The 22,202-nt window shown below is 44.2% G+C and overlaps 1 protein-coding gene across 4 annotated transcripts in view; it reads left to right on the forward strand.

Moving 5' to 3' along the window:
- Window positions 1-13,796: 13,796 nt before the first annotated feature.
- arpp21 (cAMP-regulated phosphoprotein, 21) overlaps window positions 13,797-22,202 on the forward strand; it is a 75,247-nt gene continuing 66,841 nt past the window's right edge. For 2 of the 4 annotated variants that reach the window (XM_064347150.1, XM_064347151.1), the window contains exon 1: window positions 13,797-13,965. The gene's annotated coding sequence lies outside the window, so the exon portion shown is untranslated. The remainder of the gene's footprint in view (window positions 13,966-22,202) is intronic. The other 2 variants (XM_064347147.1, XM_064347149.1) reach the window with 1 other exon arrangement.

Here is a 22,202-nt window from a genome sequence, read left to right on the forward strand (position 1 = left end):
TCCTGCGTAATTATTTCATGCAGCTTAAATATGTGTAAACAGAATGCTTCTCTACATAAATAGTATGGAGTCTCTGGAGCGATGTCTTTTTAAAATTATTCCTGTACAGACTGAGATCTGCTGTCTTCTCTAAATGCCTACTATTGCTATTCAGGGAACATATTAGCTGACACAGCCTACTGAGGGTCATCCAGTACATCATTTATTTCATGGTGCCCATGGGATTTAAAATATTTGGCATTTAGGGTGTTACAGCAGTGAAATTTGTAGATGTAAAACAAAATAGAATTGGCTAAGCTGACATTTGTATTATTAACGATAACGATGACATTACATTAATGCGATGGTCACAAGCTATTTGCATGTAAATCTGAATGCATTTATTTATATTTGTGCCCCGGGAAACATTAATGAGGGTAATTAATTCATGTCAGTTAAATAAGTAAATAAACTGATAAAAATATTTTGAGAAAAGATATCCACCTGCATGCTACAATGTCTTATTTACTGAAACCCTGCGTCTTGTCATTAAAGATCTCATCATATTCAGGGGTATAGGGAGTGTTATTCTTGTGTCCAGGTCTAATTCCATAATTGCCTCTTTCAGATCGTATGCTAATCAATCCCTCCCCCCACACCCACAGATGATAGTCTACACGATCCCTCACATTCTAAATTCTAAACAAATGAATCGATCAGATTAATACGTTTCTGCACTTGTGAACACGGGTCTGAAGACTTCGAGTTATTCAACCTGCACCATCACCACACACCCAGGATTCCGAGAGTGAATAAAAATGAGGTTTGTAATTCGTGTGTATTTATTTTTACCCCCAAAGTCCATTAGAGACCTGGCGAAGATTTCTCATATTCTTCTATATTTTTGACCTGCACCTCGCTATTCATCTGTGGCAGTTTTATGGAGACGCTGAACGAACAGTCGCCTTAAATGTGTCACGGTGTGGGCAGGCAGCACTCACGGGCGCTGAAGAATGCAGCAATGACTCCTCTTTTTGGATTCAGCCGCATTGTGCTGCTTTTAGTAGTAAGGAAAAAGTGACATGCTCTTCACGGGCAAAGCTGCGCTCGAAATTGGCTCCAAAATATTTAGAATTTCATAAAGCAGACCAAAATGTGGCACTTGCTCATTTGCTGAGCAATTTCTCAGGAGCTGGAGAAACTTGGCGAGCTTTGGATCTCTGAGTTCTGTATTTTTTCCCCACTCACTCTTCCTAAATTGATCTAATATTCAGCTTCATATCAGCCCGTGACCTCCCTGTGACCTTTTGATAGACACCATTACATATATCACTTGGCCGTTGGGATGTATATAGTCTTGGTTTCGGACTGTCAGAAAAACAAACATTCATGATGGCCCTTGTGACTGTTTTAAGTCTGTGAAAGTGTGGTTTTCAAAAGCAGTTTCAGAACAGCAGATATCTGTGTGGATATGGACAGGGACCTGCGTGGAGACCAGCAATATTTTGACGTGCCAGTGTGGAATTACTATGTGCTGGGTTTTAAAGGGACGCTCATATCCTTTTCATCAGTCATTTTGATAGCATGAGAGCATTTAGACATCTGCTTTCTGGAAATGAATCATGCAGCTGATGCCCAGTTGGACACACATTAGCATTTGGAAAGATGCGCAGGTACTGTCAACAAATCACAGAGCATCGGTGATGTAGTGATGTGCTAGGACATTCAGAGAGGGTGTGCCATAAATCTCTCCTTTAAATGCAGCTGTGGGGAGGAGGGAGACTGGGGGAACAGGAATGGGAATAATTTAGTCAGAGCACCAAATGCTTTGGCCTGACTGGGGGGGGGGGGGGGTTAGGGGGGGTGAATACTGTCTTTCCAGAGTATTGATATCTTTACACAAAAAATCCTGCAGTGTCATCTATGGACTACACCCTGTCCATTATTCCATTGAACTTCCCAGTCTGATTAAAGCAGTGGGCACAAAAGAGCTTTATTTTTAAAACAGGAAGGTATTGCAGACTGTAATTGACCATTTTCCATGTGTAGTGCATGTGTTTATGTTTGATAAAACAAACTTTTTTTTTACAGAAAAAATGCACTATGTAACACATAGTAAAAGCGCACAAACTGCTCTTTTCTGTGAGGGTTTCTGCAAAATGAAATTCATAGACATGTCTGATATTGATTGTGTGGGCAAGTGTGCTGCTGTTTTGTGTCTTCTGTTGTCAGTTAGGGGCATTGATCAGATAGTTAGGTTGAGTTACTGAGCAACATACGTGCTAATTTCATTTTCACCTCGTGTTTTATGTTTACGGGCCTGACAAGGTCAATTTCATGCCCACTGCACTTAAATTTAATTGAGCCGCCATAATAATTTAGGCAATAACTGAAGCTGGAAGACACAGCCTTAGACATGTTCTTGTCCCTCTCACTCAGTGGCTGACTGAGGGAACCGCTCCCCAGAACCTCCATTTTACCACCATACAGTGAAATGACAAACAAAGTGGGCGCAGTCCTGATGTTTGTTTTCTTCTTCTTCTAAGTAGCACTGGAGTGAGGGCAAATCTAATGGATTGTTTTTGTTTATTTGATACATGTAAGTAACGCAAAGTGCACCAGACTCGTGGGCAGAACAGACACCTTTCTTATTGACTGCCTTTGAGAAGCTAATTGCAAAGGCAAAAGTGCTTCATGAAAACTATGTTAACAGTAAAATGAATGTTTCATCTTAATGGCAAGCAGCACCTAGAAAGTGAGTGGGAAGTGGTAAGTTCAGAGGGTGGGTGGGGCGACTGACAGAAAGCCACATAGCTTTCCTTTTTGTGTTTTTTTGTTTTGTTTTATTTTGGGGGTGGGGGGGGGTGGTTAATTAGTGAATAATGAAGACTATATTAAGGCCACTGTGGTGGGCGACAGTTGGCTTAACTTGTTATGATGTTTCTGTGTGTTGTCGCTCTCCAATTATCTGACGTACCGAGTCCAATGGTGGGTGGGTGGGACGTGGGGACATATCTCGCCCCTGCCGCCTCTCACTTTCTTTTGACATCCCACCTCTCATCTGGCCAACGCTCTTGCTGGGGGGGGGGGGATTCTCGAAAGGTAAATCCAGTCTTTTCTTCCCCTCCTCACTGTCTGCCTCTGAAACACATAGGAGCCTCTCCGGACGCAGACGGTTCAGATTCAAACAGGCCTCGTCTGACCTGCACATCAGTCAGCCGCTTGCTTTTTTTAAAGTGGAGAAGGTCAGCTGGATATTGTGCTAAGTGAACGCTGAGCCAGAGGAATATAATTTCTTGAGAAGTTTTGCCTCAGATCATTTGATCTCAGACGGTGGTTCCATAACACTTTAAAAAAAAAAAAAAAAAACCTGGCTGTCCTTAAAACCTATGATGGTCCCCCTTTGTGAATATATCCCATAATGCATCTCTTCAAACAGTTTGAATTCTCGGGCAGCCGCAGACATTATCAGCATGGCGACGCTCGCTGGTTTCCTGCAGGGTGCCGTTGTCTCCTGTTCCCATTAATGAAATATGGAGGTGGTGCGTTCCTGATCCGTCTGTAAAGCCCCAATCAACACACATTCCCGGCTCCCCCAGGGCCAGGCGGAAAAATGGCACTTCAGTTTGCGGGAGCGGTAATTATATTTTTCAGGTGTCGGGAAATGTCACCGTGCCTTGATGTCATAAATGAACGATACGACATCAAAATGACATTTGGTCCTGTGGCACAATTTGTTTTAGGGGAATATACACACGATGAATTATGCAGCATTTTTCCAGGAAAAGAGTTATGTGCTTGCAAGCTTTGATGCAATACATAATAGGATGGCACTACGCTCAATCGTGACTTTAATCTGTTGTCGTTATGGCGATAAAGCTAATGCGAATGTGCTACTGCTACAACTCACAGTCCATTACAGTAATGTAACACAAAGTCTGCTTGCGTCTATTCTTTTGAATACCTTTTAAATCTGTCATATTTTTTGGGGCCCCGATTAAACAAGGCTAAAGTAATTTCAAGGCAGATTCGCAGGGCAGGTCTAAAGTATGAATAGATTTTGGCCTTATTAGTTTTGAAATCTGCCAGAAAGTGCACATTTCATTCCAAGCTGGAGAATCATGCAGCGGGGAGAAAATGGTGCAGCAGCAGTGGCTGTTGTTGAAGACACCTCTGACTGTAATGAAATGTGACTTCATCTTTCTCAGACCCAGAGTAAATCCCCTCCTCGCTGTGGGACAGCATGCCACTCTCTGTCAGCCTTATTCATAACTATTTGGTTGAAATTTGTTCGATTGGGGGCTGATTCGCTGTTTTGAAACCACTGATTTTGAACGTTCGGAAGAAAAAAATGACAGCAACAGGAAGGTGTCCCGAGCCTTTGGCTGCGGCTCCTGGCATGGCAGCTGAACCGGCTGCGTTCGTGTGTGATGAGGACATGCACTTTCTCCGGAATCAATTAGCACAGCTCAAACATCGACGTCTCCAACCAACAGGAGGCTCCCCGGTGCATACCACGGTAATGAGAAATTAATTTTTTCAGCCCTCAGTGCTACCAGGGGCCATCATGAGCCTAGGCTGCAGTGAGAGGGGAAAAAAACAAACAAAAAAAACACAGCCATCACTCTGTGTGTGTCTACTGCTGCTTGCTCTTTAAAAGTAGCATATTGATTGGAGAATGATCTTTCATTGCCTGCTTCTTGCGATAGCAGTTGCCTTTTATTGCGCTAATATTTATTTGTGACTCACCAGCATTTGCACTTAAATTACACTCGGCCAGTTTATTTTCAGCTGTTTGTCTGGTTTTCTGTAAACCAACCTGCAGCAGTAATTGAGCGCTTGTCATGAACTGATGAATGTAATGGTAAAGCACTGTGAAGTGGCGCGTAATTACTCTGACTGTTTCAGTCAGGGTGGGGGTGCGGGGCAGGATGTGATGCAGTCATCAGCTTTTATCTCGGAGATTTCAGTTTTTTTACGTGGGCCTGCTTATTCCACACAGACTACAGCTGTGTTGGCTTGTCATGATTCTGATTCGGTTTTCTGTCGCAGTATGATTGTTCTCGGGGCCTGACTGTGCCTGGAATGGACTGTGAATTAACTTTTGTGAAAGGACTGGCTGTATTCTGATTAGGTGCTGAATGCATTTTGACTGTGTTTTCATCAGACGGGATCCTGACTGTGTTCTGATCAAATCCTGACTGTGTTCTGATTGGATCCTGACTGTGTTCTGATTGGATCCTGACTGTGTTCTGATTGGATCCTGACTGTGTCCTGATAGGGTCCTGACTGTGTTCTGATCAGATCCTGACTGTGCTGTGATTGGGTCTTGACTGTGTTCTGATTGGGTCCTGACTGTGTCCTGATAGGGTCCTGACTGTGCTATGATCAGATCCTGACTGTGCTGTGATCGGGTCTTGACTGTGCTGTGATCGGGTCTTGACTGTGTCCTGATGGGGTCCTTTGCTCGGTGCTGTCTGGGGACGGCTCTGCCTGCGCTCTGCCTGCGCTCTGGCTGTGTGCTGAGATGTGGCTCCTCCGTGGCTGTGAGCCAGTCCTCGCGCTCCCTGCCCAGCAACAGCAGACACAATCCTGGAGTGCCAGGCAGTGAAGGCAGTCAGTCAGAGCCGCTCGCTTCTGGCAGAGCTGGTTGAGGGAGCGTAAGAGGCCTTAATGAGAACCCATTATAATAACCCGTGCTCTCCGAGTGCCTCTGACTAATTAGGCATGCTCTTCTGCAGGGCAAAATAAGGAGTAGGGGTGTGTGTGCGCGTGTGTGCGCTTGTGTGTGTGTGTGCATGTGTGCGTGTGTGTGTCTGAGAGTGGGTGTGTGTGTGTGCGTGTGTGTGAGAGTGGGTGTGTGTGTGTGCGTGTGTGTGTGTGGTTGTGGGTGCGGGTGTGTGTGTGCGTGTGTGTGAAAGTGGGTGCGTGTGTGTCTGTGTGTGTGTGTGTGTGTGTGCGTGTGTGTGCGTGAGATTATGCTCTAATGTTCTTTCCTTTTGTCTTTTTTGTCAGCCTGCAGTTCCTCTGGGCTGATATCCTGTTGTTTTATTATTGTGTCTTCTTAAAAAAGGCCTGCGCTTAGAGAAATTCATACATCATACTCTCTTGGAGGTCCCCATGCCGGAAGAAAGATATCCCCCTATCTCGGGAGGGGTGGGGGGGTGGGGGGGGGCAGGCTGAACGGCCATGGCAGAGATCGTTTGGCTCCAGAACACGGAGCGTCAATTCACACGGCGTACAGTCCAACCCCTTGATCAATAGGGCAAAGGCTAATTCCCAGCCATTACCTCACAGTTTTAAACGAAAGGACCAGGGCAAAGCGCGTGGCTGTTAGGCTACCTCAGAATCCGCGTGATGTACAGCATAGTGGAAACACATGGTCTGGGCAGGTGTTCACAGACACAGCTAGCAGGAGCGGACCTGCTGTATCCGTGCGAGAGTGCGCAGCTCTCAGTGGGGAGACCATCTGTGGCAACCGGGTCACAATTCATACTCAGCCCATTGGCCAATGGGGTGCAAGGGGGGTTGTGGGTGGGGGGGGGGGGGCGGGAGTGGCTCAACTGTTCAGTCAATCAATAAAAAAGGTATTACTATAACTGTGACACTATGAAAAGAGGAATTTCAAAAGCATTTATCTTTTTTAAAATCTGGGATGAAAAGACAGGCTTCACTGGGTGACCTACAGCTAGGAAAGAATGAGATCTTCATTAGATTAGCGTCCATAGCATGTTGTGAATTGTTTTTCAGAATGAATATGCATGCCACATGAGGCTGATCGTATTAAATTATGCTTTCAGCCTATCTGACTCAAAGATATGTTTCGGAGAGAACATATCTGTGGTGACGAGTATCAGCGCATGAGCAATAAGTCAGAAATCTGGAGTCCGACAACAGGAGGGAGAGAAACCTGGCAGGGCACCTTTGCAACAGAAATGCAGAGGGCAGGGGAGAGTTAGCATGCGAAGCAGAGTAAGACGTAAGAGTGCACTCGGAGGACAGAAGAGCAGAGAAAGCGCGTGGCTAGACGCTGAACGTGAGCAGGAGGCTCCTGTTCATTCGCATCAGTTCTTCTCCTGGAATCCATGCCAGGCGTGGATGATCCGGGCCACTGCACTCACAGTGACACGGCACGTAAAGTGGGACTCTTACACGAAGGCCATCATCCTCGAGCTTAAGTACACAGCCTTCGGATGAGGCAATAAGTATTTATGGGCTGTATCCAATACTGAGTTTCAATATTTATATTCCAGCCACAGACGGCTGTGAATTTTTAATGACGCCTCCTTCAGAGGCAGGTGGCAGCGCGCGGCGTGACCCTCGACAGAGGAGCGACACCTTGCAGCATGACGAGCGCGGAAACAGGCAGGGGCGCACAGACCCAGAGCCCTCTGAATATTCCGCTAAAATGAGAATAAAGCCAATTTAAGATCTAAAGTGAGCGAGCGCGGGTACTTCCTGTCTCGTGTAGGAGCGGCTGCTGTGACAGGGCTGAATAACAGATGTACGGTAAACACGAAGGGCATGCTGAAAAGGGTGCAGGTTTTTCAGTGCCAGAGGAGCAGTGAAATGCGGCGGCTACATTTTGGAAAAAAGCTCTCCTCAGGGGGTTGTACTCCAGCAACAAAGAGCCTCACAGACAAAATGCTCTTAACTGCAAAAACACATTGATCAATAACTGGCCACTGAACATTTTGTCTATGGGGATAAAATTCATTTTATGATGAAAAAATATAAATATTCCAGCGACCCTGTAATGGGTATTTTAAGCGCTATTGGAAAATAACCTGAAGTCACGAAAATGATTCATTATGCGTGTGATCTAAGGCTTGTATTAAATTTGACTCCTATTTCTGTTAAATCTGTTTTTGCTAAAATAAACATTGTTACTTCCATTTTACACTTCTGCGTTCTTTATCATGTTCTGAGGTGTTGTAGCACCAGTTTAGCTGTGTCATAGAATAATTTGCCAGCAGTGCTGCAGAGTTGATAAAGTTATTTTGAAACATATAAATGGAATTCCAGAATTCATTATTGTGATAAAATTGGCAAACACTAGATTGATTGAGTGATTCTGCTGCTTCTGTAATCTGTTCATGTCTCATTTGTTTAAGGAAAAGATTCAGCATTACATTTTGGACCACAACTCACAAAGTTAAACAAAAACACAAACAGTAAAATTTGGTACACTCTATGCAGTGACACTCATTACAATAACACTGTACCATGACATTCTATACAGTACAACAAAACTACATGTATTGTCATTATATGCCGTTGTCCACTGTACAGGGGCATTCAATGCAATGACCTTTATGGAGTGAAAATCTACGGAACAGAACTTCTATGCAACAGCACTCGATGCAGTAACTCTCATTATGCGATCCTAACACTGCAGGGCTGCGGCCGACCGCACCCAGGTGCTGTGACACAGAGGGGCTGGGGGGCGGGGCCAGAAGGCCCCTGGGGAGACATTCTGCCGTTATCTGGCAGTGCATCTTTGCAGGTGTTTGTGGGCCTGACAGGCGGATAAGAAAGCAGGGGCGGCTGTGTGTGTTTCAGCTCATTGTCACTGTGCAGCACCACTGTGCTGGTTTACCCCCTGAACACGCACCCCCTCTTACCGCGTGCAGATCTTTGACAGGCGAAACACAACGAAGCACACTGCTGCAATAGCACCGCATTGTTAAAGCACCGTACCAAACACTGTGCCGTATTTGGTATAACCATGGCGTAGCATGGTACTGTTTTGCTGCTACACCACTGACTTTTACCATCATTTTATCACTGTAGTACCACAGCTAAATTAAGGGGCCTTTTTAATCAGCAGGATACCACTGAGTTGTGCAGTAATGTGCTTGGCTTCTCAGCGATGCATTCCCAGGAGAACTGGCCTGTGACTGAATGTGAACTGGCCTCTGATAGAAGGATTTTTTTCTAACCCCCCCCCCCCCGCGCCAGTCCTCACAGTGCAGATCCTTGTGCACTCTGATTGGCTGAGTAGGGTAAAATCATGCTGCATTGTTACAGTATGTGGAAAGCCACGCCTATTGGAATATATTGACATTTGTGGAATGGCTTGTTAAGAATAGCAGCGCCAGGCAGTTATATTTGATAATGTTGTATCAGGCTCTCTGTCCATATTACATCATAGATCTTCATCTACGTTGGGACATGCCTGTAGTTTTACAAAGAGTGCAATGCCAGATACCATATATCAGGGAAACAACATGCACAGAGGAGACAAATTTGGTGGAATGGGCAAAATTCTACATGAACAGTGTCAAGATTTCAAAATTTTGCTCTTCAGGAAATACAGCATAAGGTACACCCAATCAGCACTCACATATCGGTTTTGATCACATAACTGATCACTTCAACCATCTGTTGTGGTGTTATCTATAACATAAGTGTAATTCTTCCTGTACTACAAGGTGACATCACGGCCCTTAATGCCCAGCTTCAATGAGTTTCTACGCTGTGAGATGCATAAGTATTTTTCACTTATTTCATTATCCAGGGCAACCTCTATAGGTTCAATTTTTCATATCATCTGTTTTTATGGCTGGCTAGTTATTGAATTCACATCAAGCACCTAGCCCAAGGGCACAACAAACCAGGGATTCTATCCAGCAACCTTCTGGATATAAGCACACTTCCCTAACCACTATACCACGCTACCACCCACACGCACGGACACAAAAGAAACGGCACCTCACACAGACTGTCTATCTGTGTAACCGCGCATGTGAGTATGTGTATGTGAGTGTGTGTGTGTGTGTGTGTGTGTGTGGGAGTATGTGTAGGTGAGTGTGTGTGTGTGTGTGCATGTGCCCGCATGCATGTGTGTGTGTGTGTGCGTGATTTAAGAGCTACAGAACATGCCAAACCTGTGCCCACGTAATGCTAATTACATAACCTGAATCCACCTGTTATTTTGAGCGAAATTGCGTGGGTGGGGTGGAGTATAGCACTGGATCAAAACCTACAGAGGAATGCAATCCTCTTCCTGACAGAAATGAAATGCCCGTTCACTGCTTACATAATGTCCACACTCATGTGCTTGAAATGCTCCAAACCGTAATTATCATACTGGAGGTAAAAGCAAATGAATGACCCGCAGTTTGTTGATATTGATTTCCATTTCAATTTTTTTTTTTTTTTTTGCCATGGTATCTTCCTCCCAGTCTCCCTGTAGCACCAGGAGCCTCAGCTCAAGGGGCCGGTCTCTGAAATCCAACTGATTTCAGGCTACGAGAATCATCTCATTTCCAGGACAAGCGCAGGATCGAATGCCCTTTACTTTATCTAGGCTTACCTCCAATATTAGATAAGTGGAATACCCGTTCATTTATCAGTATGAATACGAATCATTCGCTCCATCTCTACCGGTAATTTTGGAGGAAAAGCAACGGTCTGCCACGTGAAGATGTGAAGACGTGCATGTTATAATAAATATTTGTTACAGGCTAAATTAAACAGCCTTCTCTTTTTCGAGGAACTGCTCAATAATGCATTAATGACACGTTTGGGACTGCAATCCAGGCTGTTGGCTATTATTGCATTTTAGATGCAGCAGGAGCAGTTGGTTGCTCGGAAAGGAAAAGCAGCCTCCGTGCATCCGGATAGGTGAGTGAAGCTGCTGTCGCTCCAGCGCCTTCCGTCACCTGGGGAGTTCATGCGCTGGCCGCCTCACCGAAACGCACAGGAGACCGCGGGAGAGGAGCCCGCGCCTTCTCTCTCTCACACACACACTGTCATACATGCAGGATTAAATGCGATGAAAGTCGTTACGCAAGCTTATGTTTGGCCACATTTATTTAGGAAAATCTTCGCTCTGCCTAAAGATCCATATACAACGTAAAGTTTAAATGCAGTGCACATTTTTCCTCAATGCATGAAAGGAAAGCATAGGCACTACACAAGACATATCCACCCTCAGCATTAGCCTTAATAATGTATGGACACCCTTCACGTTCCTTTTGACCACGTACCTGCACAATTACCTGTGTCTGTGTGATGGAAATATGCATTATCATGCAGTACTTACAAGCATGGAAAAACCTAGACATCTTAAGCTGTTCCACATGCACACTCACATAATATTTAAACAGCACTTACATAATGTGCGTAATTTCAAAGGGTCAAGGTCTCAGGAATATTAAATGCGGCCGTATTAAAACTCCACTGTAGCCCGTCGGCGCAGGACTGGACGCTGCTTTTTAAATCTATTTTATGAACGCAGTAACGAGGCTGAGGGTTGATAGCGAATGCCAGCCGATGACCCCGCGGTCACCTCGCTCTCCGGCGCGTCCCTTAATAGATTGCGGGCGAGGGAAAGCCAGCGGGAGTCATTAGGGGCGAGATGTGCCCGGGCTGGAGAGAGGCTGGAGCACGGGTGGCGACCCTAGTGGCAGCGCTCCCTTCTCTTTCAAATTCATTAGCGGCGCGTGAGTGAAAGGACCGACCTAATTGCGGACGGGGTCACGAGGCCCTCATCAATCATCTCCCTTACCGCCATTGGGCTGCGTTCGCGCGGACGTCAGAGGCGCCGGGCTGCGTCTGCGTCGGCAGCGGCTTCAGGCGTCAGTGACTGAGTGAGGGCGGCGGAGCTGCAGACGTGCAGGTGTGAGAGTAGACCACAAAACCAAAGGAAGCCAGCGATAATACATACGTGTCAGACGGGGAGTTATAGTTATTGAAAATTCAATGAAGTGAGAATCAACAGTCGCCTAAATCTGAGAATCAGCGAATTCAGTCATCTCAGTGGGCTCTGACCTGGAACTACGTCTACTGCGAAATTTCTCAGCTGGGCAACATCATTAGCTTTGATTTACCCCCCACAAGTGCTAAGACGGCTAAGGCAAAATGTGTTGTCCTTAACTGAACATGGAGGTGTGTTAAAAAAAAAAGACATTTCGTGTTGTTTCTAACACATTCGTTTTGAGAGTGTAGAATTTCCCAATTCTACTGTTATTTAAAAAATGCATTTTAAACTGCTCCCTCATTTCCTGAGGATGCGTGCCGAGCCCCTCTGAATAAAGCGAGCGTACAGCGCGCCTGTGGGGCAGAGAGTCAGGCTGCACACGCTCAGTGCAGAGAGGCCATCTCGGATGGCTGTGATCTTTGAGCGGCCCTCCCTCCTCTTTCAGAGGTCTGTCTCCTCTGCTTCTCCTTCGCATGGAGAGTCTGAGGCTCATGGAAAAGTGCACAAGGGTGCGATCAATGTGGTCGGCAGGGGTGGTGGTGGTGGTGATGGTGGGGGGGGGGGGTCAGTGTGAAGCTAAAAATATTCCTAATGATATGATATTTTTGACATCTTCATAAATGAGCATACCTGAAAAAAAACGTATGTGTTCCTGGAACTGAAGGCTGAGGGATGATAGATATGTGCGTGTGTGTGCGCGTGTGTGTGTGTGTGTGTGTGGGTGGGTGTGTGCGGTGTGGCATTTAGGAAGAAGCCCCCCTTCCCTCAAAATAGCTATGAGATGAATAGCCATCATGGTGAAGGGGGCTTTTAATTCAGAAGGGTGTTTTTTTCTCCCCCAGTGCAAAGGCAAGCACAAAAGAACCGCGAGCGCTACAGTACATATTCCAACAGGACGTGATTATTCTGGAAAGTGAGCACCCTAGGTGGAACTCAGTGGCTTCCTTTATTGTCGGGGTGATTAATTAATGGGTCGGCGCTGGGGGATGCGCTCTCTGGGGCCTTTCGTCAAAGCGCGCAGAACACAGAATCCCCCGGAGAAGCGGAGTTTGTTCAGGGAGAGGCAGAGTTGTGCTGATGTAACTCATAGCACCGTGCGCAGTGCGTTTCCTTACTGCTGCTGTCACAGTTCACTTGAAGTCCGTGTGCGCTCTTAGTTCTCTGACACGGCCATTAGTGTGAAAACATGCCTCCAACATTTAGCAGGAAAAGGAACAGTGCTCTTCATGCCAACAGTACTCACTTTTTAAAGTTCTTATTTTGTGTTATTTGTCTGAAGTGCATTTTTTGTATTATTTTCAGAAACAGCATCTTGTTTATATTTTCTGTCGCAAACTGGCAAAAAAAAACACTTATTGATTATTTGTGTCTGCAATATACACTTTTTATACACTAGAGCCAAAGAAGCAACTATAGTAGCATCACTTTCTCCTGCATGCATAATTATTCAAACACAACCAGGATTGGTTGGTGGTCTGCCCTGTGATGACACCTTTGTGTAAGTAGGCCCTATATGAACTGAAGAGCTGGACAAATGCTTTGGAATGAAATAGAGGATTTAATTCCATTCAGATAACGTAACAATATCCGTAAGATTGTTCGAAAAGGGAAATACATGCTTCGAAACTTCGTTTGTTTCCCTCAACCAATGCTCAACATTGAAAGCAGGAACATGTTTGTACAGACAGCAATACATTATACAATGGTGTGGTGATATGCAGATCTAATTCATTAATACCATGCTGATTGTCTTAACAGAATTTTCGTCATACCCGTTGTTTGGCTTTATTCATTAATGACTACTTAGGAAAATGCGTAGGTTATTGCCCTGTAAACGCAGCAGACGATTTCTGAATCGACGGCATTAACAACTCAGTTTTCTCAATTTCTGTCACAATTAAATGTTTCCGTCGCCAGTAAACTGTAGATCACTTTTTCACTGTTGCCATGTCGTCATGACGACCATCAGTTTGGCAAAGAAGGGTAGGTTCGCACCTACCTCGACCGCACTCTCTCCCTCTCCCTCTTCCTCTCTCTCTCTCTCTGTCTCTAACACACACACACAGTGCGTGTGTTTGTTGTGTGCGCGCGCGCGTTTGCGTATGTGCTTGTGTGATCGCGTGGGTGGAGTAAGCTTGCTCGTATTCTCTTCCCTGATAGCAGTTTGGGAGAGCGAGGAGAAATCATGTTGTCCGACCAGAGAGGTCCCTAGCAGCACTGCTCAGCTGTGACGCCGGGAAATCAGATCGGGTCCTGGGACAAGGATACTCTTTTCTGAGGTAAACGGTCCAAGCTTGTATTAATTTCTCGAAAGATATCGCATAATGTGTTTTTATTTTTCCAAAAATATGTACATATCTATGTGTAGCCTACATCTTCACCATTAAGAGTTTATGTGGTCTAGCATTCATTTCTGTGTTGCTTGTGTCGTTGGTCATAATATGTGAATGTCTCGTACAACAAGTTATGTTGTTCTTGCTGTTATTATTTGTAAGGTTGGTTATTACACTTTTAGGGAAATAGAAGGAGAAGATCGGCAATATATATTAAGCTATACGTATAACCCCAGAGAAATGACTCGTTGATGTGTTCTCAAAACGGCTCTTGGAGAATAGGATAGTATCTGTAAACTCAGTTTGAGAAATTAGCGTGACGGTTAACAGAGTTTCAGTATGTAGCCTACTGGTCGTGTTGGAATGAATTATCGTGTTGACCGTAATGATTAGTTCGTTACGAGGATATTAAATGATTTTAATGAGACAGGATCCTAGAACGTGTAAAATTGATCTCGGACATATAGCCTATTGCTGAAAAGTTTAGATAAGCGCTGTCAAATAATATAGACAAGAATTTTACATAACAAGGAGCAGGCAATTGAAATACATCAGCGTTGCCTAAAAAGTCGTTGCGGCCGAAAGTCGCAAAAATAAATAAATAAAAATAAAATTCAAAAAATGAAAGACAATTTTGTAAGAAACATTAACGAAAATATATATGTCACAAATAAAGTGGGCAGCGTTTCGTGAATACATTAGAAAGCTACTGAAATAGGATGTTGAACATAAACTTTTGTCGCATCACACACCATAAGTCAAATCGCACAAAGCGCCCTTCATATTATCGGGTAAATTATACCAACACGTGTTATGGTTCATGGTTTCTTGGAAGAATGCTGAAACGGGAAACTGGGCGTTAAGGCAACACACAAGCAGAAAATATAGCCTCGTATAGCCTACAGTTTCATCCAAAGAGCGAAAGACGGACAGCTGCGTTACAGTTTGGTTTCAGCAGGGTGACTAACTACATTTGGAGAGAGAAAAAAGAAGGCAATACTTGATTGCCTTTTTTGAAACAGCAGCTGCTATTCTGTGCCGTTATTGCAGACCGCTTTGTGTAGTTGTCAGAAGTGTGAAGTCCGCAAACAGGCGGTGTCTCCTACCAAATATAGAGCGTCAGTCGCAGCTGGAAATGCCAGGGGGGGAAATGGATCGAAGACCGCAGTCGCAGTGTCGGAGAGTGGAGAGGAGCGGGAATCTGGTACACAATTTTAGGTGTACTGAGAGCGGAACAGTGCGCTTCATTAAAGCCGAAAGGCTGGTCACGCTGTAATGCAAGAAGAACTCAATCGCAGCATCAGCGGGTGAGGGTACCCTCGCCAATAAGCGACGCGTGGCAATTGCGCAAATAATTGTCAGAATGGGCTACAGACGAATTTTAAATGGCATTTTTGCTCCCCGCATATGTTAGTATGACTTAGAGACAGGCTGTACTAATAGTAGAATATTTGCCGCCTTCATTCCAATCAAATAAAGCTTACTTGTGTGCTCTGTGTAGGGTGATGATTCGACTGCAGGCTTTGTGAATATGTTTTCCTTGGCTCGAGAGTAAATGGCTTTCTACTGGTCTGGGATGGGCGCTACGATATGACAATTCCTATTGACTTTATGTAGTGTAATGACAACTATGTTGCCTTGTATTAAATGTGCATTTATGTTTGCAATGCGGCTATTAAAAACGCAATTAGTAGTACATTTCAGTGCTTACTTGAACTACTGACCAAATGTTATTGATGGGCACAGACATTAACGGCACGGGAAGAAGGTTCTTTTGGAACCAATTCACGGTGTTTCAATGGGCGCAACAATTTGTGCCATCTCATAGGTAGATTAACTGCGAGCATTCAAAACGTCCTGTCTTTGTATGGGTTTGTGTCCCTGATCATTGGCCTCGATGTACTGTCGTTTGTACTGTAGTCGTGCAGTAAGTGTTCAGAGTCCGTTTGCTCTGCCTTGTGTCATCTGTATTGTAATGTCATGTAAGAGCCAAACTGGCACCAGCTCCATTCATAATCGTGTGATGCACCGACAAACCACTGCGATGTAAAACCTTCTCACCTTCCTTGATTCACATTCACCAAGCATCGAGAGACACCCAACATCCCTTACCTTAATCACTTAATATATAAATTGTTCCCTCAAACACCACACGGAAATGACTGTTGTTGAACAGCACAATTTCAATTAAAGCACGTCTAGTAATGCCATTTTTTGCTTTTGAAAAATCAAAGCTATATATACGGTATGCAGATGTACATATAATATGTATGAATTCTGTTTTTTCCCCCCTTGAAATTAGTTTTTCTAGGGCAACGAAGCATTGTGTACCCCCATCCATGCGTTCTGCATTGATGGTTGTTACATTTTTTAGTGGTACAATTTTTTAGCATTATGAAGATCATGCTTATTCCGTAATTTTTCAATTACGGCGCACGTTGTCTTTTATCGTGGTATACGCCGTGTAATGATACAATGCCCATCGTAACAGATATGGCTCTGATAGATCCAAATAAAATATTACGTATAAAAATGGAGTGAATGTACATTTAATTGGAAAATAATTTGTGGCTGGGTTGGGATAACAAAAGAATAATCATTTAAAAACAATTTTCAGTGATTCAGAAATTATGAAAATAGTAGTAATGGGCTAATAGTCAAAATATGTTATAGTAATTTTAAACAAATAATTTATGAAATGTGCATTCTTACAGACTGTTCTATTTATCACATATATTTAAACACCTGTCTTTTACATAGCCTTGGAAGAAATTTTATATATGTAGAGAAAATTATATTTTTTCAATGTCCACTGTGAAATAGGCCAGGAATTACATAAATGAAAGAGGCTGTTATAAAGTGGTTCTGTAGGCATAATTTGACAACATTTACAAATAAATCAAATATTTTCTACTTCACATCCATGTCATTATTTTTGAATGTGAGAATAAAAAAATGTCAAAACCCAATGAAAGCGCATTCATAAAACATAGCCAATATTTCATACATTTTTTTGCGCCACTTAAGAACAGCAGTGCAGTCTTTTTTCAAGCTTGCCTCTTGATACATTGCTTGTGGTGAAGTCTGCAGCATTTGGGAGTCCATTGTCATATCTCTGGCTCATAAGCACCAATCCTGTGACCCTCTTCTGCTGATAAGCAAGAACTTCCCTCTTTTGCATCATTTGGCTGAAAGAAGGCAGCCGAACAGCCAGGCTCAACGCTTATTGGTCCCCAAGCCCCCCCCCCCCCCCCCCCCCCCACCTTCACACACACACACACACACACACACACATCTTTGAATTGCCGTGACATATTCCGGAACCAAAAATTTTTATAGCAGGGTGCATTGTTCCTCCGCTGACGGCGTGTTCAAAAATAATGACCCCTGATGGATTAATGAATGGTGTGTGAGAATCATACCTGTAATTACATAAGAGCCGCATCCACACCGCAACCAAGAAGAAGAAGAATAAGAAGAATGAACACATGAAAAAGAAGATGAAGTGGAAGAAAAAAGAAGCAGATATAGTGGAACCGGATCCAGTGTTTTTCCCAAGATTTTGCTCCTGGTGCTGAATTTTACCATCCTAACGCCCATGGTAAAATATGCATCACTGGGGAATCGTTCTCTGCCCCACGTCTGTGTCGACGGCTCCTAATGGCAGCTCCATAATGAAGTCTAGTTCTCACGGCCGGCGACATTTAAAAGCGCATTTGGGTGCTAATGAATTTCTGATATGTCTCTGTCTGTTTCCGCAGATCTGCATGTTTTTATGTTGCTGCAGTCAGTCTGTCGCTCGCATACCATCCTGTGAAATCTTTAAGCGCCTCTGTAGCATTGTGTCTCCTCCTGATCAGGATGAGGTGAATGCCGGTGCAAATATATACCGAGTGAGAAACATTAACAATCTAATGTTTTCTGTGTTGGACTGTCAGAGTCGACATCTGTGTGAAGCATTGTCTCCTTGCCTGGAACAAATCACCTGACTATCAATCTATCTATCGCCCAGTCACCCCCACCCATCCTCCCACTGCTCACACTACTCCCTGCTCCCCCCCCCCCCCCACCCCCTGTAGTTCCTACGTCCTCAGTAGAGAGGAAATGTTCCGTCAGATTTTATGACTGTCCTGTGCGATAGAATCAGCGTTGGCATCTCATGATTGCATCTCGGGAAACAGCGTGGATGTCTTCATTTGGCCTGGACTTGCCTCCTGACGTTTGCCTTTCTATGAAGGTGAGAGAGCAGCCTTTTCAGTAAGTGGCAAGGAACAGTGCCGGAACAGCGTTGCATGTTCCAGACACTAACCTACAGTGGACAAACTGCCCCTTCCACACACACACACACACACACACACATACTCACACACTCACACACACACACACACACACACACACACACACACACACACACGCACGCTCGCACGCACGCACGCACACACACACACACACACACTCGGTGAACTTCATGTGAAATCTACTGCCATTAATGTATACATACTTCAGTGCAACACTAGTTTTTAAATAATAGCAGATAACTGTTAAGAAGCTAGGTGTCTTTACCAGACATATTCAGATACAACTAATCAGGAATACATACATAGCCTATATATTTGTTCATTAAATGAATACAGTAGGCCTATATTGTGTTTCAAAAATAGATTATTCGAGTTTGATATTTGCAATTCAGTGAATAGGCTGACATTTATTTCTGAAATTACAGACCTTACATTATCACTTACATGCATTTTCTGATTAAATATTTATAGCCCAGATGACAAATATGTTCACATGAAAGATATAGGCAATTTACTGTTCAGATATAGTTTTTTTGTTATTTTATTGAAAGAATTGTTGTTGTTCGCAGACGTGCAGAAAGCTGTGACTATTTGTGCTAAGCACGTGTAAAAACAGTGAACTCTGGAAACCACAAAGAAGCACCTGTAGCGCGCTAACGCTCTCCGCGTCTCTCAGCGTCAGTAACTCCAGCACCTTTGAAACAATCGCTGTCGCCGCCGGGCCCCACGAGGGCTCTCTCGCTGCACCTGGCTGGATTGTCGGCGCCGCGGTGCGTTATCAACAACGGAAATCGAAAACCGCCGTAGCTTTCACGTCCCAGCCATCACGCAGTGGGTGGCTGAAGCCGGTCATTCGCAGAGAGAGCTTTGGCGCTCAGCCGTTGAGTAGATGACTCAAGGTGAGGTTTTGATGACGTAAGTGCACCAATGACGCCTTTTCATAACGCCGCGCCACACAACTGACCGTGACGTACAAACAAAATGTCGCATTTCTGTGGGGTGCTTGCATAACTCTTCTTCGTGTCCAAATGTCATTTCAGACTGATGACGACATTGGTTGAGAACAGAATACTATTTAGACAGCAGAGAATTAAAAAAAAAAATGACCTCAACCCTTACTGACCTTTACCACGGTATCATCTATGATAGTTTACTGTAGATGCAGCTGGAGGTCTGTACCAGGTGAACTGCGTTACGTTTCACACTTCCCATTGGCACTTTGCTGCATTTCAATTACCTACGGCCAAATTGCTGTAAGTAAGGCTTGACATACCCTACTTTTAACTAGAGATAGACACGAGTGAAATCCTGTTGAAGGCCATGACTGTAGCGGAATTTGTCTTGATATTCACAAAATTATCCGTCAATACAGTATACTGTGCAATGATATTCATGTCCCTATAGTGACAGTTTTTTAACTTTGATCGCAAGCCTTTTGCTGCATGAAACTAATAGCTTTACCAGTTTCAATAAGCTCCGTACACACCAATGCAGTTAAAAAGGTTGGTCTACATAGTTGTTCTGTATGCATACTTTAAATATTTAGAGTCTTACCAGCTATCACACAGTATCTTTCATATAGCTGTTGCATAGTGAGTAAATATATTATTCTATTTCATTCCACGGCGGTAATCATGTGACACTCGCGGCAGATCCTGGTTGCTCACCCTCCTCTCGCTTTATAATGAAACTGCTGAGAGGGGTGGATGGCCGCTCTGGTAAAATTGTTATCTTCAGCACAGGTTGAAGTCCCCGTACTCCAGTTTTGAGTGAGATTAGAATTTATGCGGTAGCTGCCATTATACAAGGAGAAAGCGGGGTTCTCCTCTCTCTCTCTCTCTCTCTCTCTCTCTCTCTCCTGGTCCTCGTTTTCCTTTCGATGTTCCTTGGATCAGTGCTGAGGGTGCTTTCAGGCTATGTCAGGTCTCATGGTGTCTGAGTGTTCCAGTCGGAAACCCCGCCACACATGCTACGTGAGGTCTCTATATGTCATTATGTACGTTCAGGCATTGGTGGTGGACATCTATCTTAGAAGTAAATCTGTGACCCATGACCTCTGTCCCCCCCCCCCCACCCTCACACCTGCACCTCAGTGCTTGAGACTGTTTGAGGGCATTGTAGGATGTCTTGTATTGTATATTCATTTCCTGAGGGGTGAGAAGTAAAAAATACATTACTATATTGTCATTTTATTTATTCATATAACTTCACATCATAGACAGCTATAGAGAAGCCTGAATGAAATTCAGCTGCTATTAATAATAAATATAAGCTAATACTTTGTTAAATGATTTATTAAAATGGCAGTAATTTCTATTGGCATCAACAATGAATGTTACAAAATGATACAATTATCCTTCACCAACAAAAGAAAGTATTTCCGTTCTCAGCGCCACACTAGCAGTGATTACTGCAGTACTCATAGACTTGCACGAAAAGGACAGTTTGGTTGCTTGCTTATTTTTTAGTCAGACTGTACATATTTGGTTGTTTTAATTAAGCGAACGTGAGCAGCTTTACTGAATATGGACCACTAAAGCAATGGGCTTTTCAGCCAAGCATGCCTGCGGCAGCCCCCTTCCTCCCCAAACCCTATCACCAGTGCGTACTGAGCATTCTCCATTAATATTAATATCTCTGATATTCTGTAGAGAAAAAGTAATTCTGTAGGTAGCAGGGTAGAGTGCCAGTGCTGCAAGTGTGCACCTGAGTGACGTTTGCATGTGCCTTGTGACACGCAATGGCACCATTTAAATGGTAGCTGAAACTATATTTCCAGTTCACGCACTTAAATGCTGCCTAAGGTTGCTATCAGGCAGGAGGCAGTACCCCCCCCCCCCACCCCCGCCCTTCAGGTGCTGAGGGGAGGAGAGAAGTGCCTGAACAGCAAAAACTTCTTTCTTTCCCCCTCAAGCAATTTGTTTTCTGAAACCTGCTTTTGTGTTTGCAAGAGGTGTGCAGCAGTGTAGGAAGCCTCCAGTGGTTGAGCAGCATCTGTTATCGAATTGATGATGGATCTGTTTGTGATGACTCTAATTAAAACACACAAAACACACACTCACGCACGCACACAATGCATGCACACACACACATGCAAGGACACACAAACACACGCATACACACATGCACACACACACAAACACACACGCATACGCACAACATACACACACACACACACACATTCTGACTCAGAGTTCGGCTGCAAGTGGAAGCTTCCTGGCCGGAAACTGACCCCTGCTTTTCTCTGTTGATTCTTAAGTACCCAATACGCATCAGGAGGTCTCTGGCTAAATAACCTCACTGGATTGATCGACAGTTGAATTTCAGGAGGAAAAAAAAGTAGGCCCTGCTCTCACAGAGCAGCCTCCTGCCATAAGCAATACATAAGCGATATGAGGCTTTGTGACAGATCCCCACGCGCCGATTTAGAGAGGTTACACGTTGTCTCTGCCGCAGACTCTCGCTGCTTCTCCCTCGTTCTCTTCATTTCTCTTCCCTCTTTCGCTGAATCTGTGTTGGTCAAACCCTTCTCTCGCTCTCTCTTTAGCCATCAGCCTCAAATCATATAATGTTAGCGGCAGCTGTTGTTTCTAAGTAAAGACACTTGTACTGCAGTCGAGGGTGACGCAGCACAAGGAGACAGGCTGTACTTAGCAAAGGGAGCATGTCCAGCGAGGATATATTTGTCTCCAGAAAAAACAAGCTCAATCATAGCTTCACTGGCACCTGTTTCTCAAAGCTATTTAGAACCATGAAAATAGTGAGTACTTTCTAAAACTCAGTGAAATCCTTATATTTTTCTACTACTTGTGACTTTTGTCCTATGCTACTTTTAAAACAATTGTAGATCATCCACACCATTGATAAGACATGTTTTATTGTGAG

The sequence above is a fragment of the Anguilla rostrata genome, chromosome 8 (assembly GCF_018555375.3).
Source record: "Anguilla rostrata isolate EN2019 chromosome 8, ASM1855537v3, whole genome shotgun sequence".
In the NCBI taxonomy this organism is placed as follows: Eukaryota; Metazoa; Chordata; class Actinopteri; order Anguilliformes; family Anguillidae; genus Anguilla; species Anguilla rostrata.